We start from the raw sequence: 19,455 nt of genomic DNA, 5'->3' as shown, positions 1-19,455 counted from the left end.
AAAAATGATTCACCAAATTATATACTAACTCGACTTTTTACTTAGATTCATTAATAAAACAAAGATAACTTATTGAAGCCGCTAAAGGCGGGCAATTTTCAAGTGCCATTAATAATTGATTAATTGGTTAAAGCCTTATTTAATATAGACAATGGTAGTCGTAGAAGGGTTTCATTTTTTTGCACTACAAGAATTTCAGTCTTTTCTCTAAGCCTCACTGAGAGAAAATTATATTCTGCCAAAGAAATCTTCGCTTGTATTATAAATAATTTGATCTTTTAGAGACTTTTACTGACGAGCAGATATGAATCCGCCAAACTACAAATTCAAAATTTCGATCCATTAGTCAGAAGAAGAGTCGCCTAATTACCTGTCTAGAACTCGAATAATATGATTTGATGACCTGGTGAATGCGAAACTTACTGTGGTTCAGAATTGTCCGAATGTGCTCGGTTTCTGTTTATTTCAATTTAAAGTGATTAACGGCTTGTTTGCCCAAGAAGGTTGCCCGAGGTTGCCCAGACCCAAACACGCATCAACAGAAACAAATACACAAACAAACCATTCAAATTGTGTTTATGCATTAGATATGTATATAACTTACTTATCATACATAGTATTTATGAACATATAATTTTTATTTGCATATACACCTATATGTTTTTATATATAGTATATATAATTATAATATATATATGATATTTATATATATAATATATATTATATGTATGTATATATATATATGTTATGTATGTATTTGGGTGTGTGCGTATTATGTATTTCAAACGTCATAATCAACTTTGACACGGGGTTTATATGGTCACCAATATTTCTTCCACTAGGAAAGTGGAAAATGTTTATGGTTTCAATGGGTTGACACCATAGATTCGTCCTTTTATGTTCTTAGTACCCAATTTCACAGGACTGATTCATGAATGGAAGAAATTTAAATTTAATAATATATTGCTAGAGGGGCCAGTGCAAACGAACCATTCAACGATTGCAAACCAAATATTCAAACCTTAGAAGGTGTGGGTACGTTCTCGATCCCTTTAACAAATTCTCATCCATGTCAGCTTACTCTCCGTCAAAATTCCATAGGTTTTTGCATATTTACTTTCGAATTGATTGATAAATTCTTATATTCTTTCTTAAAAAAAACTTTTGTATTTTTATAGAAATCCAAGACTTAGAGAGCCGTCCACATTTGCCAGTGCATTATTTAAGAATAAATAAACTACTTTTTTTTCCTTTTTCCCCCCAAACCAAAGTTGATTGTATGATCTTTTTCCACTTAACGATGTTACGAAAACTTCCCACTATGAAAGGAATATCTATATATAATATATATATTATGGTCTTATTTATATATATATGATATATATATATATATAATATTATATATATTAATATATATATATATATGTTTGTGTGTTGTGTGTGGTGTGTCGTGTGTGCGTGTGTGCGCGCCGCGCGCGCCACCCAGTGCACAAACAGAGAATTGCAGAGAACTGGCCAAAAGGGCAAAAGTCGATTTTACCTCCCTCTTAATTGTAAACAGTCACAGCCACCTCATTACCAAGTTCAAATTTCACTGCTTTAAGTCAACAGAGTCACAGTGTAGGTATTAACAGAGTACCCCTAAATCTAGAGCCCTAAATCTAGAGAGGGAAAGAGTCTTGATTCTTGGCCAGGCTTATTGCTCTAACACAAACTTTTCTTACAATATCAGTGTGACAGGTATTAATTACAACCATTCGAGGATCGAGGCATGCCTATACTTACCAGAGCCGCAAACCACCAGGTTCTTGAACGAGTCTCAGTTAATTCCACTCTTAATTAATTTCCTATCCTTATATCGTTCAAGTGGCCAGTTCTAGTCTGTCTTGATAGGAATTTTCCGAACCACCCCGGTCAAGAAAAATTCTTTTGAGATAGGTATTTGAAACCGTTACTATTAAAAGAGTTCAGTGTTCAACGGATCCACAAAATAATTTGTATTATGTAGATTTAGTTTTTTTAAGTTATTTTTTCATTCTCTTGTCTCTGTTAACCATACATCGCCTGTCTGGCCTTTCTGGGTTTTTGTGAAGGGAACTGTTTTGCTTTTCCTGTTTCTTTTCTTTAACTGCAATCCCCTGTACCTTTGCGACATTACGGTTTTTCCTACCGAGGTTGCCTGGATTTTACACTTATCAATAATGATAGTATGTGCTCCATAGTTTTTAGGATGTTATCGCATATTTTGAATAATTCATAATACTTTTAAAAACTTTTAAAAACTTTTTTCCCCGTTTACTAGAAGCAGTTTTTCCCCGTCCATCCTTAGAGGAGAAATGTTTCTTTAAGAAAAAGTGAATTATCTATCCATCCCAGGTGAAGGAGATAGGGGAGGTGGGCGAAGAAGTTTGGTCCGTAAGTAGAAAAGTTAATAATGATATAACTTTATTACTTATGGATCAAATTTCTGTATTTACTAGTATCAGAAGAGCAAATGGTGTCGAACTCGAAAAACTTTTATCTGCTTATTATACTATCTATCTGTTTAAAATATATATACTAAATGGATAAAGATAAACAAAAATATACAATATATATTTGTGTGTGCGTATTCAACATGTGTACAGGTATATATATATATCATTATATAGTATGTTATATATATATATATATTATATATATATATATATATATTGTATGGACCATGCATACGTATGTATAAAGGTATAAGCCACGAAAGGAAAAAATAAAAACGAACGGAGTTCTGCAAGATCTTTCGACTCTACGGGTCCATCTTGCCTTGCAGAAAAGTCCAGGGGTTGTTTATTCTTTCCTTCGTGGCTTATACTTTTATCTTATGGATTTATCATGTTTCCAAAATTTCGTGATTCATATATATATATATATATATATATATATATATATATATAAATTATATATATATATATATAATATCATATGTTACGTGTGACAAGGATAGCCTACTTGTGACGAACATCACAGTTTAGGTTTGCGGTCGTCCAGTATACCTTGACCCGAGGTTCGGGATGATACGTAACGTCTCTTGTGTTGGGACTTGCCGTCTTGACCCTCTTTGATATTGCTGTCATTTTTAGAGTATTCATTGAAGGACAATTCAAGTATATTATGAAATCATTCATCGTTTCTTTCGAAATTCTTTACTCGCCTGTTGCAAGGATTTCCTCACATTTCTTATGTGAGCTGATGTAGTATCATCTTTCCTTCTTTTTTTTATTTTATTCTATTTTCGTAGTTTCCCGGAGAGGATGATGATGATGTGATGATAGTGGCATTGATGATGATGATGGTGATCTGATGATGATGAATTTGCGGTGTTTTCTCGGATGACAAATGACTGACTGGAGATGATTTCGGACTTCCCTAATTAGATACCATAATGAGGGATGGGTTTGTTTTGCTCTCTCTCTCTCTCTCTCTCTCTCTCTCTCTCTCTCTCTCTCCTCTCTCTCTCAGTCAAGGCCAAATTTCAAGTTGGGAAGGAACACAAAACTAGAGGATATTGTGTTTTATCTCTCTCTCTCTCTCTGCTCTCTCTCTCTCTCTCTCTCTCTCTCTCTCTCTCTCTCTCTCTCTCTATATATATATATATATATATATATATATATATATATATATATATATGAGTGGTTTTTACTCATGTCTCACGTTTTGAACGCGTTTTATGTCGGTTTGAGGGTGTATGACTTTTGTGTGGCATATATTTTGCCTTATCCTAAACTTACTGGCAAATTGTTTAAACACAAATATTTCACTGATTTTGAGCATATATATTTTTGACGATTTTATTGACCATGCTGTCGTGTTGTCATTTTAATCCAGCGAAGCATGATATGAATTCACACTAGACTGAGCTATTTATACTCGTATTCAACTGACCTAGTTCTTTTTTTTTTCCTTTTTTTTTTAGGTAAATATGGCGCGTGGTGGTAGCTAGACTCCACTTCCATTGTGGTGAGTTGTAAGTGTACTAAGCGTTTAATCAATGTCAGATGGACCCTTTCAGTGGGGTTCCTCATTAGCCCTAAGAGTTATGCCATGAAATTTGAATAGATGCATAAATAAAACCATTAACGCTCGAAGTACCTCGATACCTGTTAATAGGTGTTACGACGGCAGAGTAATGGTCTAGCCTTTTTCTTTTTACGAAAACTTATGTTTTATGCTTATTACTGAAAATTTTTTAATTTAAATTACGTTGTTGGGCGCTCTCCTCTCTCTCTTCCTCCGTCTTCTCTCCTCTCTCTTCTCCTCTCTCTCGCTCCTTCTCTCTCGCCTCTTCTCTCTCTTGTGAATGTTAATGTTACTGATGCTGGTTCGTCATTTCTGTATTCCCGTATAATTTTATTATGTGTAGTTGTGACACTTTTTACACCTAATATATATATATATATATATATATATATATATATATATATAGATATATATATATTATATACATACATACATACATGTATAATACACACACACACACACACACACACACACACACACACACACATATATATATATATATATATATATATATATATATATATATATATATATATATATATATATATATATATATATATATATATATATATATTGTCTGAGTGCTCCCGCTCTTACGCACGTGCGTACCTTCTTTCCTCCATACAGACCCCCCCCCCCTCTTTTTTTCATGCTCCAATTTTTTTTACCTTGTTCAAAATAAAAAGAAAGAAAATGAATAACACGGTTGAACAACGACTTGCTGTGAGCGGAAACTAGGTAGATATTTTTTTTTTTTTCCGTTCAGTCCCAGCAAGGGAAGAGTCTTGCATGGATGCTCAACGCACGCTCTCCCGTGCACATTCACGTGCAAAATGAATGAGTTGGCTGATTCATTTTTAAGAATAAGATTTTTTTTTCGGGTTATAGTTATTTCTCTTCAAAATAATATGTAGGATCATGACATTTTTTTCCTCTTTTTTTTCCAGCTGCAAAATGAGTGTGAAAATAGGGTAGAATATTTACGGCGAAGGTGATTTATTATTTGAATTATTTGAATTCTCTTAAGAGACACGTGGATGAAATATGAGATAGAAAAGTTGATAAATGATCGAGGTGTATTCCATTACTTTTAACAATTTACGTATTTAGAAAATAAGTTTTATGTTAGGTATTTAAAAAAATTGAGTGTTATTAGGTTACATATTAAAAAATCAAGTTTTTATTATACAAAATGTTGTGATAAAAGCCTCATACTTCCGTGATTCATTAGAATGTAACTTGTACTTTCATTTGTACTGTAGAAACACAAAATGTAATTGTTGAACACAAACACGAGTGAATTTGGGTAATTTCCAAAGAATTGCTTTTCCCGAGTAATGATAAAACTGTACTTTTCAAACTATTTGGTATGTTATTGCCAGCACTGGTCCTTGCCACAAGTGTGATTAGGTGAAGTGGAACAGGTAGACTGTGTGAACCTCCGGACTCTGGCTACCCAACAAGAGACGCGAAATTTTCAAGTTTTTTCACGTACAATTGAAAACCGGGAGACGATTGGGTTGGTCGGGCCGGCAAATGGAGCTGGTATGGACCGCTACCCTCGGTTGCTTTCAAAGGGTTCGAAGTTTTACGAGAGAGAGAGAGAGAGAGAGAGATCCGAAAACTTTTGGATCTCTGCTTGATTTGCCTTATTGAGCAAGGATCACATTTCATGGCTGTTGGACCAACCAGAAATGGAGAGAGAAAGATTTTTGGCGCGAGTCTTTGGCTGACGACAGGAGAAAAATCTCTCTTCTCTTGCCTGTTCCTTCTCCAATTTTTTAGTCTCTTTTCCCTCTCATTTGTCGTCCTCCTCTTGCTCCTTTAATCGGAAGTCGTCCTCTTTCAGATTGATTCCCTCTCCATTTCCTTCTCTTTTCACATCCTTGCTTGCCTCTCTCTCTCTCGCTCTCTCTCCTCTCTCTCTCTCTCTCTCTCTCTCTCTTTATATATATAATATATATATATATATATGATATATATATATATATATATATATATATATATATATATATATATATATATATATATATATATATATATATATTCATTTCAGTCCCCTTCTATGACGCAATATGGGCAAGGTCGATGAAAATCAGAGTTACTGTTAGATGGTTTCTGAAGATTTTCCCATGCGTAATTTTTCCATGCAATGCTCGGTGGGAGAGGAATGGGATGCCCTTATGGGGCCCTGAGAGAGAGAGAGAGAGAGAGAGAGAGAGAGAGAGAGAGAGAGAGAGAGAGAGAGAGAGAAGGCCCAGACCGTATAGGAAAAAAAGGTGAAATTATCCTGCTGTAGGCTCGGTGTAGAAAAGGGAAACAGAAATGCCCTTATCCAGCCCATATCTTTTTGGAAAGAGAGAGGAAGAGTATTCTTGGCCCCTGTGGAAGGTGAGGACCTGTTTCTTGTAGGGTTGAAAATGGTAAGATTTCGGGAAAATGGAAATAGGAAAGTAATTCCAAAGCCTGGCCATAGAGGGAAAGAAACAGTCACGTAATCTTCCAATCTGTGGTACTTTTCCACAGACTTTAGTTTGGGAATGGTGACTTGTCAGCTATAACGAGGCCCTATGAGGGGAGGAAGAACTCGCCTTTGAACTAAACGGGACAGCAACTGACATATACAGGGTCTTGGTTTTCAGTGGAATTTGTCGACGACTTTCCAGTGCATTGGTCTCGTGTTCAAAAGTCCCTCTCAGAGAATGAAGCATTTCCACCGGCCCACAACTTTTCTCTCCCGTGAAATAGGTATGGGGCATTTGATGGGGAAATGGGTGGCAGTAATGGCACTTGCTTCCCCAGGTCACGCGAGCATGGCGAGGGGTCTTGGGCACTGGTCCTATATGAGGATGTTCCAGTGTAAAGGACATTGTGCGACAGCATAGTGACCTGTCCTCTGCCTGTTCTGCTCTGTAGCAACTTTGAAACTTGATTACAAACAACACAGAAGTCTCACGGTATCGTTTGTCTGGCCTGTGCTTTCGTAATAAAACATTAACTTTCTAAGTAATATATTTACAAGTATTGGATACTTTTTATTTTCTTTTTAACTTTCTAAGTAATATATTTACGAGTAATGGATACTTTTTCATTTCTGTTTAACTTTCTAAGTAATATATTTACAAGTAATAGATACTTTTTCATTTCTGTTTAACTTTCTAAGTAATATATTTACAAGTAATGGATACTTTTTCATTTCTTTTTAACTTTCTAAGTAATATATTTACAAGTATTGGATACTTTTTCTTTTCTCTTTTTCGCTTTTTTTTGCCTCGAAAACGGAATAGAAATAAGTCCATCTCTATTCCGAGTCAGAGGGCCACAGTACTTGATTGATTTCGCAAAAATTCTATTTGCAGCTTTGCAACGAATTCTAGAAAATAATTGTCCTGTGTGTAAATATGCACACCGACACAAATATACATATAAAAGCACAGTCGGTTGAAATAGAGAGAGAGAGAGAGGGGGAGAGGCAGAGAAAGATTGTGATCGTTTAGCCTATAACTTTTTCTATTTCTGGAATGCGATTACTCTCGGGAAAAATAGTTTGACTGTAAATTGCATCTTTGTTTACGGCAGGAGTGTTATTGTATTCGCTTTTAATGCTGTTGTTATTCCTCTATGCCCTGGTTGGATTGTGTTTTTCCATACTTTGCTGCTGTCACTACTTTTTATTCCTTTTCTATTTATACTTCTCTTTACCCTGGTTTGAACGTAGCTTTCCGTATATGTGTTTCTGTGTTTTTTTTTTCTTATTTGTTATTTTCACTTCTCTTTTCCCTGGTTCGAATGTATTTAACTATACTTTGTTTAGGTTCTTTATTCATTAGTTTTCTTTCTGTGCCTTGGGGTGGGGGGGCAAGGCTTGGAAGCTTAGTTTTATATTGCACCGAAGACCCTAAATTTTTCCCCTGACCAAGGTAGGATGTAGGGTTTGATAGTAGGGAATTTTCGGGAAAGGAAGATCCAGAATATGTGGCCCAGTTTTTTTTAAGGGGGTGAGGTAGGGGGTCGCTTGGTTGGGAGATTACGGCGTAGAGAGGGCATAGGAGACAGAGCTTCCGGCCGTGGGGAAAGGAGAGAGAGAGAGAGAGAGAGAGAGAGAGACAGCTGTGATATCGAGGGCGTTTCTTGTGGAGATGGGCAGGCTTAAATTTCCTGCCGTGATGACCATTAGGAAAACAAAAAGCCCCCATCCCTTACCTAACCTATACCTTCCCCCTCCCTTCTCAGCACCCAGTCCATCTATCCTTCCCTGTTCCTTCACTTTATTTCCCCTCCCCCCTTTTTTTTGAGGGGGGGGAGGGGAATTATTACTTCACTCCATACATTTAGGGGTCAAGGGAGTTGGTGATTCTCTAGAAGAGGCTTCTACGTCCACCAATGTGTTTCCAGAGTAAAGGTGACACACGCTGAATTTATTCTTTCATCTGCCTACCCTTTGTATCCGTTCCCCCCGGCCCCTCCTCATCTGGGGGGAGGGGGAAATAGTAGTACTGCACGGGGCAAGTTGCCCCGCAAGGGCAAGGGCTCGACACGCAGCATATTTTCCTTCAAAATTTGTTATGAACGAACTTGAAATGTCACTCCCGGGAAAGGAGTGGCAAGTATCGATATGATATCTTTACTTATATTGTGAGAAAGAACCTCTGTCACCTCTTTCCTTATTTAAGGTTTGAGTTATTTTCTAACGAACAGTTCCTTGAACATCACAGTCCCTGGACCGCCGTTGATGAACAGAACATTTCTGGATAACTATTAAGATAAGCGGAATTTTTGTTCATTAATGTTATTGTATACGAACGTGGTCCTTTGAAATGGATTGTCATCTGTTTTTCCTTTGAAATTTTATAGAAATGTCGACCAAAGCACTGTTATTAAGATTAAAATAGTTATAATAATTTGATTTATAATAATATATAAATCTTAAGGAAAAGCTAAAAACTCGAACACGTTGAAACGTCAGTAAATATCTACCATTACAAACTGTGAGAGGCCCTCGTTGACTGATCCATATCGCAAGTGGCAGAAAAAAATATATATATGAAATTGCCCAAAACTGTTGCATCACACTTAAAGCTAACAGTAATTGCAAGTTCAGTACTTGCAGCTTATGCATACATTAAAGCGTTGCGTGGTGTAATATATATATATATATATATATATATATATATATATATATATATATATATATATATATATATATATATATATATATAGTATGTATGTATATGTGTATATATATATATATATATATATATATATGATATATATATATTATATATATATGTATGTATATGTGTATTATATATATATATATATATATATATATATGTATATGTGTATATATATATATATATATATATATATATATATATATATATATATATATATATATATATTGTGTGCGTGAGTTTGTGTGTGGATAGATATATTTCTTTTGGTGTCTTAATGGTTATTTCCTTTAGAGTATAGTTTTTGTTCTTAATGGTTCCTTAGCGCCATCGTTAACATTTTTTGGGCATTAATCCCCGCAAGGTATATGCCCTTATCGCATGAGAGAATTACAGTAACAAGTAGCGTTACACAAAAGAAAATCCTGTGACTGATAATGATCGTCTTATTGAAAAAGGATTCTCTCTCTCTCTCTCTCTCTCTCTCTCTCTCTCTCTCTCTCTCTCTCTCTCCTCATATGAGTGATATAAGTATTTCTGATTTAATTTTTCCTCTCATTCGCTTTTTATTTTCCTTCATACGGTGTACTTCTCTGTTCTTCCTTTGTGCTGTACTTCCTCTCTTCATCCTATTCCTTTCCTTCCTTCTTTTCATGTTCGCTCGCTTTGGGTTATTCTACTTTCTCTCTACTTTGATTATTCTTCTCCTTTTCTCTCACCCCTGCTAGTCCTCCTCCTCCTCATCTACCTTCCACTCCTTCCATTATCAATGCCACTTTTATTTCTTACCTCCTTTTTTTTCTCTTCTACTTATCCTCTCTTTTTTTCATTACTCTTCGTCTATTTCTTCCTCTCCCTTTCTTCTCCACCTCCATCTTCTTCCTATTTTCTAGACTTTTTTTTATTACTCTTCGTCAATTTCCTCCTCTTCCTCTTCCTCTCTTCTTCTGCGTCTTCATCTCTACTATTTTCTAGAGATTTCTTTTTATTATTCTTCGTCTATTTCTTCCTCTTCCTTCCTTTCCTCTTTGCTTCTTCATCTTCTATTTTATAGAAACTTTCTTTTTATTTCTCTTCGTCTATTTCTTCCTCTTCCTTCCTTTCCTCTTCTGCGTCTTCATCTTGTACCTATTTTATAGAAATTTTCTTTTTCTTACTTTTCGTCTATTTCTTCCTCTTCCTTCCTTTCTTCTGCGTCTTCATCTTCTACCTATTTTCTAGAGACTTTCTTTTTATTCCTCTTCGTCTATTTCTTCCTCTTCCTTCCTTTCTTCTAGAGATTTTCTCCTTTCTTCTGCGTCTTCATCTTCTACCTATTTCGTAGAGGTCTTCGGATATTTAATTGGCTGGATATTGCAGGCAATTATCGTGATTGCTGATGGTCCGGAATAGCTGTCTGGACTCCGCATTAAATTTCATGCGTCTAATTGCCTATGAACGCCACCTGAATGGGCTGGTCGCGCTTTGGGAAGAATAGTTCGTGCGGAATCTCTCTCTCTCTCTCTCTCTCTCTCTCTCTCTCTCTCTCTCTCGGAAGATTTCACGAACTGCAGTGTTGAATTATATAAGGTTCGTAGAAGGACAGCATCACAAAGTAAAACATTTGTTTTATGCGAGGTTCAATGGAACTTGTTAAATTATGAGTGAAAGTTTGCGTGGAATATATTTAGGGTGGAATATATTTCGGTTGATACGTATCTTACGAAAGGTTTACTTTGTGAACTTATATATATGTGTGTTGTTATTGTAAATTAGAACATATGCTCACATCATACATTCATGTACACAATTAATATATATATATATATATATATATATATATATATATATATATATATATATATATATATATATATATATATATATATATATATATATATATATATGTTATATATGTTAACCGAAGGGGAATTTTTTAGGTGATAATAATTTCGTCCTCTCGTGGGTTCTGAATGGGTTCGAACCAGCGGAAATCAGAGGAGAAATCAAGGACTTCAGTGACATTATCGACTCGGCCAACAAGTGAGGTGCGTATATATAATAAAGTTATATATATATATATATATATATATATATATATATATATATATATCTCGCATGCATCATGCATATATTGGTCGTGCAGGATGCCTTACCACCGGAGTGGACCCATACAGCCAAAGTTCGATAACCTTCGGTTTTGCTACGCGCTCTGAATATGAATTCTCGTCCTTTGAGAGTACATTCAAGCTCTCTTTCTCTTCTTTTGTTTGTTGATTTATTTTTATTTTGGGTCTTCAACATATGCAGTTTTTTTATCATTTCAATTAGTAATATTTTATAATTCGTCAATTACATTCACTGATATTCTTCATATGCTATGTTCTCTTCCAAAATGTAATTGCCGTATGTGAAAGTATAATAATAATAATAATAGTAATTGCGTTAAACGTATTATTTCACGGGATAGAGCGTGAAACATTACATATATAGCTCTGCTGATTGAAGATAAAAGGGTTTTTGAAATGTTAAAAGGTAAAATGTACTTTTGTCAACGGGTCGCCAATAATGTAGCATGAATATTCATTTTGCCCTTTGTGAATTATTTGTTAAATATCCTCATTGATGTAGAATTATTTGGTGTTGTCATTAATGGTGCGAGCGTAGCTTGAGGAATTCCTTCATTTGATTTACACTGGACGATTTATTATTATTATTATTATTATTATTATTATTATTATTATTATTATTATTATTACGGCGTAGGAAGAAGTATATTTGCATGCATATATATTATATATATATATATATATATATATATTATATAGATATATATATAATATATATATATATAATATACGCGCTCATATACATAGTTGTTTGTTGCCATAAAGAAGTGTGTACTGTTTTGCTGAAACAGACAAAATCTACTCAGGAAAGTACCTTTATCTCCGTTGCTATTAATTGTTAGTGAGTCTGTCATTAATCATATGGCTGCGGGTGTTATTACTGTCTCCATTTGATGTAGTTAGCAGATAGTACTGTAACTATGATAGTCTGTTAAATTACTCATTATTGCGATAGTTATTAGTTTTAATGCGTGAACAACTTCTGTTTCTAATATAAATGTTGTTACTATTATGAATGTCATAATTTTAATCAGATTTTTATTCCTCTCCGATCGTTATCACATAACTTAGTAATTAACATTGTAATTAATTATTTTTTTATTAACTATAATGAGTATGCAAATGCTGTTACTTCAAATAATAATAATAATAATAATAATAATAATAATAATAATAATAATAATAATAATAATAATAAACTCATTTCCAGACCAGCAAAAATTCGCAGTAGCGAATCACGATAGTAATGTTCCTTCCTCCCTCATTTCTCTCTCTTCTCCGACGAAATCTACGACAAACAAAAGGAGATAAATAACCTAAGTTTCCGGAGAAGTTTTGTCTCCTCCTCCTCCTCCTCCTCCTGCCTCCTCCTCCTCCTCCTCCTCCTCCTCCTCCTCTCCTCCTCCTCCTCCTCCTCCTCCTCCTCCAGCAAAGACATCTGAAAGGAACTAAAGTTGAAGGGTGCGGTCTCACAAGGAGCAAGCCACTTTATAAAGTGATGGGCTCTCTCTCTCTCTCTCTCTCTCTCTCTCTCTCTCTCTTTCTCGTTTAACATATATGTTATTGGGTCGTGCCATATTGATCATAGATGTTTCGTTTACACGAAGTTTTTTCTTGTAAATGTGTTTAAATTTATGTAATTTTTAAAGTCCTTTATGTAAGTTAAAGGATTTAAATGCATTATCTATATTTGGGATTAAAGTAAAAACCAGTGTATTATCTGGTCACCCACCGCATTGACGTCAATCATAAATTGTTAGGGAATGACAATTTCATAATAATACTTATGTTCCGGTTGATATCCGTACAATAACCATGAAAATTTTTCATGTCTCTTGGATATATTAGGAACGACGAAAGTAGCACCACAAATAAAATTTTCGACGGTTTATAAGGAACCTTGTCTTTGTATTTCTTAAATTTTCGCTGTGTTGAGTCTTTATCAATGTCTTCCTTTATTTTTATTATTCTGAGTCTATATGTTGTGGTTTCCTTAACTTTCCTACTTCAATTGTGGGTTTATATATATTATATATATATATATTATATATATATAATATATATATATATATATATATATAGATATCATATATTATATATATATTATATATATCATTTCTGAATTTTATGAGTCTTCCTTTATGTGTCGATTTTTTTTTGTGGATCTGTACTTATACATCTTGATTCATTGTTCAACAATTTGTTGGCATTTATGTAAATTTTCCATCATTTTTCCAACCGTTTTGAGTCGTAAAATCATCTTTAGTCACTGCACAGCTGCTTAGTGAAGTAGTCAACGATATTGCATTGCTTTGGTCAAGATTTCAACTCGTGCTAAAGTGCTTAATAGATTGTCACTGGCAGGTGACCTGACTGTCCCTGTTAGGTAGGGATGGGTTGTTTTAGGGATCCATATTGTTCTGGTTGTCGGGTCGTCAGGAGCCATTGCCTCGCTCTCTTAGTTTTCACGTAGGTGGGGAAGAGCTTTCGATTGGGTGTTGATCATGCATATGAATGCTGGGTCTCTAGGACACTGTGCACAAGCCCGATGACCTATCCCTTACCTCTGCTACTCTTTAACGACCTTTGAACCTTTGACCTTTCATAGATAACAGAAGCACGTCTTGCTGCGTGTGAAAACTGCGCGACAGGAGAAGCCAGTAATATGACTTTCCCCTCACTTTTCAAAGTCTTGGGGGGCGCCTCGCGTCGAAATGCACCAGATGGGTCATTGATCTGTTGATGTCAAACGGCCATCGTAACGCCAAAGGTCATCGATGCGGAAATGCACGAGGTAACAACCTTATCGTATACTGAACTGATATATACCGTTATTATTTATTGTTTTCTGTGTTCTTATGTTGCCTTGCCTTTCAATCTGGTGAATTAGTACAATTTAGATGGTTATGTCCCCCCCCCCTTCTCTCTCTCTCTCTCTCTCTGTCTCTCTCTCTGTCTCTTTCTTTCTTATATATATATATATATATATATATATATATATATATATATATATATATATATATATTGTATTATATATATATATATATACATATATATATACATATATATATATATATATATATATATATATATATATATATATATTTCCGAAGGATAACCCTAGTCGTATGGAACAAGCCCATTGGCCAATGACTTGAAATTCAAGCTTCCAAAGAATATGGTGTTTATCCGGAAGTAACAGAAGGTAAAGGGTTATACAGATTTTTATAGACATATATGTGTCTGTATAATCATTTTTATTATTATGTACTTTATTCCATAGAGGCCGTTGCTCCGGGTTTTTAATCTTTTTTTAATCTGGGGAAGTCCTTGGAATGAAGTTCCTAGCTTTATTCTCTTCAGTCTGGGTCCACCATTCCACTAAATTCGACATAACTACCGGTACCCGATTCTCCGAATAAGACCAAATCTTTGCAGCTCTCTTCTGAACTGAACCAGGTACTTCTGGCCGGTGTTTTTATAGCCTAAAACGTTACTGCTCGCTTGGGATTCAAACTCGGGACCTCTGACAGGTGTGTCGCGCCTCCCAACCGCTAGGCTTTGTTCATGTACCCTAAAAGGTTCCGTCTGTTATGGTTACGGCCCGAATGCAAAGTTGTCTGCTAATCATTATTAAAGTACGTGAGTTGCACAACATAGCTTTCAGGGCCAAAGCACGAGTTGTACCGTTGCCAGTGATTCAAGATATGTAGTACCATTCAGGGTCACAAATGAGTTGATTCCAGGTTGATTTTACGATGAGTGTACTGTAGGATTGCATGTGCCACCTTGCCAACACTTTTCATGTTTGGAACTCGCCGACGATTTGGCCTTTTTTCAGGGTATTGGTTTTTTGGTGTTTTTGGTTTCTGTGTCAGCGATTTACACTGTGTGTGTGTGTGCGTTTGTGTGTCTGTGTTTTGGTTAATGGCATATATGTGTATTTCGTTATTTTCTACTGTGTCAGGATCAGGCATTTTCCAACGCTTCTGTAAATGGAGAATTAATGAGTCGATGAACTTCTTGACGGTTATTCTGTCCAAATAAAAGGATGGCTCAGTGTCAGTGACCTTTTTGTAGCTGAAATTCCATTTGATTAGCATATGCAACGATCGGCCACCTATTACTCGTTTTACTATAATTGTCAAATTTTTTTCTAAAAAACAAAAGTTGTAAAAACAAAAATTATATACTGTATATTTAATGTATGATATGATGCAAATATGTAAAAATATATGTGTGTGTGTAGTACTTATGCATATATGTATAGATATATATAAGAATGTTATATAAGTCATATAACCTAACAAAGTTCTCTCTCTCTCTCTCTCTCTCTCTATATGATATAAAGATATATATATATATATCTATATATATATATATAGGATATTATATATATATATATATATATATATATAACATATATATTTCATATACTGTCAAAAATGGTGGTGTAGGGAACTTCGGTCAACGGTGTGGACAATACACAAGGTAATTTTGTCCAGGGTGATACACACGTACCACGCAGTAATAATCTCTCTCTCTCTCTCTCTCTCTCTCTCTCTCTCTCTCTCTCTCTCTCTCTCTCTCTCTCTCTCTCTCTCTCTGCTGCAGTTCCTACTGCTGCAGCGTGGAGTTGCAGTCTTGCTTTTAGAAAGAGTTATTTGACTGTTTGCATCAACGTAGATCGTTATGCTTTTATACCACTTCAGGCTCGTGTCACCGAAGACTCGAGTGGTGATGTTATTTAACTGAATGATGGATGTTTCATGAGAGGAATGGACTCTTGTTTTATTGCAGCATAAGTTTTTGTATATATTTTTTTGTGTAAATGTTTATGTGTACGTCTAGTTATAAAAATGTATGTGTAGGATTCTGCATAATTTATTAATATGTTTATGACAATATTTATTCTGTAGTTGTTATTTTATGAAGAAGCTAATATATATATATGTACTATAATATATATATATATATATATATATATATATATATAGTATATATATATATGTGTGTGTGTGTGTGTGTGTATATATATATATTATATATATATATATATATATATATATATATATATATATATATATTTATATGTATGTATGTATATATATAATTATTTAAATAAATAAATAAAGTATATATATATATCATACACATATATGTATATGTATATATGTGTACGTACGTGTACGACCTTCCTTTTATCAAGTTAACTTTTGAATGTGGTTACTAGCTTCATGTCTTTTACCCTTGACATCGGATCAGCCACAGTCTATTAACTGCCACTGTACACAGATCAATGCTTTGGCCAAAAGAGGGCATAATGAGATTTCAACCTCCCCTCCAGGACAAGATGTATACATAAGAGAAAGAGTTCATTTGGAATACGTTTGAATATGAGGAATTTTCTTATATTTGAATTTAAATTAATTTAGAATTTAGGCCAAAGGGTACGTACTGGGACCTATGAGGTCATTCAGCGCTGAAACGGAAATTGACAGTAAAAGTTGGAAAGGTGTGACAGGAGGAAAACCTCAAAGCAGTTACACTATGACTGAATTGTAAGGAGAGGATGGAAAGTAAGATGGAAGAAGAGAATATGAACGGAGGTACAGTAAAAGGAACAAAAGGGGTCATCTAGTGGCCGATGGCGCGCTGCAAAGAACCTTAAGTAATACCTACAGCGCACCGCATGAGGTGCACTGACGCCACTACACCAACTACAAGGTTATTGTTTTAATGACCGCTTAGATTTGTTTTTTCGGAGATATATTGACCTATTAGGGAAGGATTATAGAGTTCGGTGTCAGGGAAATCTCTCTCTCTCTCTCTCTCTCTCTCTCTCTAGACATTTCCTCTTTATGGGTGCGCGGTAAGAGTCGCATTGGTCGTTGGGAGAAATGCATGTACTGTGGCGTCGAATATATAGGTCAGCGGGGGGTAAGCCACTACTGCCTGTCCTTAAAGCGATTATACGAGGTTTGGAATATCCTTTTTGCATCGTGTTATGTTTCGTGAAGTTTTCCTTGTGGAAATGTGAAGGCTCTTTTAACATGATGAGTTGGGTTTTCCAGCGAGTTGTCCATTTCTTAAGAAAATGAAGGTTGTTTTGTAGAAATAATAGTTTCGTTGTATGGTATACAGCACTTTACAAAAACAGTTATAAATATGGGAATTTTCCTCCTTTTTCGCACATAAATAGGCATTGTTTTTAATAATAAAATTTTCTCCCGCTCCTAAAATAATATGTATAATCAATCTATTGTGTATTTTCTTACGATGATTATAGAAGTGCTTAAATAGCTTTGTTTGAGCAATGCCATTTTGTTGTCTGTTAATGAAAGTACTATTTCTTGACAGTTCAAATATTGCCAAAATTGTTGTTCTGAGTATAATTTGCTGATCTGCTGAAGGGACAAGAGCTCTTCATTTGTTTGGTATCATTTTCTTGCTGGCTCAATTATGTTTTTTTAAGTTTATCAGAATATATATTATATATATACAAAATATATATTATAAATACATATCATATACACCATACATCTTATAATATAAATAGTAATTATGACTCTTCGTGCCTCACTTTACAGAATTATCTTCGTTATTTAATTAAAATATTTTTCAACGTATGAAATTAACTTTATAATTATTTTCCACTTTTTTCATGCTCCAAGCACCATTTTCAGCTTTTTATTTGAAAGGCGCAAATGCAAAGCAGATTAAAACATTTTGCCTTGTTTGTGATGATGTCGCAGACGAATGCACAAACATTACTCGACCGTGGCACGGAGGCAAACTGGTTGATTTTTATGCCGCCACCATTCGTCTGGGTGACCCTGGCTGACATATTCTATATTTGCGTCATATGTATATTATTATTTTGTGCGTTTTTTATTTGGTTGAGTTGGTAGTTAGTTCATTCGTTTGTTAGTTTGTCATTTTAATTGGTAATTTCCGTCTGGGATTTTTTTTTCTCGTAAATTTCCATTGCTTGCTGCCTTCAGCTTCCACTGATAGAGAAGGCCCTGAAGAAATAGAACGCAACATGAGAGAGAGAGAGAGAATGGTCACAAAAGATAAAAGCTTTCGAGAGAGAGAGAGACATTAACGAGAGAGAGGGGGGGAGAAGGCCACGTCTCAAAATTGATTTTAAAGGTACTCAGATTAAATTTTACATAATTTAAAAACACTTAACTTGTAGAACTCTCAGAAGCAAGCAATTGAATTGTAATGTCACCATCAGATATTTTGCAATATAAAAACAAACTTTTGCCAACCGTTGCTATTAATGTCTTCGATTCTAATAAATGCTGTCCACCCTCTCTCTCTCTCTCTCTCTCTCTCTCTCTCTCTCTCTCTCTCTCTCTCTCTCTCTCTCTCTCTCAAAAGAGATTCTATATAAGTTATTACCCTGAGTTTTGCCGCTGGGTGTGGCAAGTTGAGTATTTGGCCTTAGGCTCTTCCGACTTCATCTTTAGGGTGGTCTTGCGGTTTACTGAATTAGGCTTCATATAAAACAAACAAACAAATATATATATATATATATTATATATTATATATGATATATATATATATATATATAATATATATTATATCATACATTTGCATGTTTACAATTGCACCACAAAGAAATATTAAGGTGCATCAAGAGAACACACTTTGTGGCACTTTGCGGCAGATATTTCTTTTGCATTCTCATATGGCTAACAAGCGTTATTGTGATAGTAATCTTATTATATAGTATAAGCTCAGATTGATCGTGTAGTAAATTAAGAATGAAATTTTAATTTAGATACATTTGTGAGTAGGTAAATAGAAGTCATGGAATTTATTGGGGCGGGAAACGAGCCTGGGATCTGGGGTGAAGAGCAGTGGCAGTTCACAGTCAGATTCTCTCTCTCTCTCTCTCTCTCTCTCTCTCTCTCTCTCGAACGCTGCAGTAACCCACGTGTGTATTGTATGTAATTCATATCTAGGTTTACAACGACTCTCTGGATATTATGGAACTCACTTGTGTCTTTCCTCCTCTTCCCGTTCGGGGATTGAACGCTGGCCTCTCAGTTTGCGAGCTGAGTGCACTACCCTTGACCATGAGGCCAGAGAGAGAGAGAGAGAGAGAG

Source organism: Macrobrachium nipponense, chromosome 43 (genome assembly GCF_015104395.2).
Source record: "Macrobrachium nipponense isolate FS-2020 chromosome 43, ASM1510439v2, whole genome shotgun sequence".
In the NCBI taxonomy this organism is placed as follows: Eukaryota; Metazoa; Arthropoda; class Malacostraca; order Decapoda; family Palaemonidae; genus Macrobrachium; species Macrobrachium nipponense.
Note: the sequence above shows the minus strand (reverse complement) of the source record.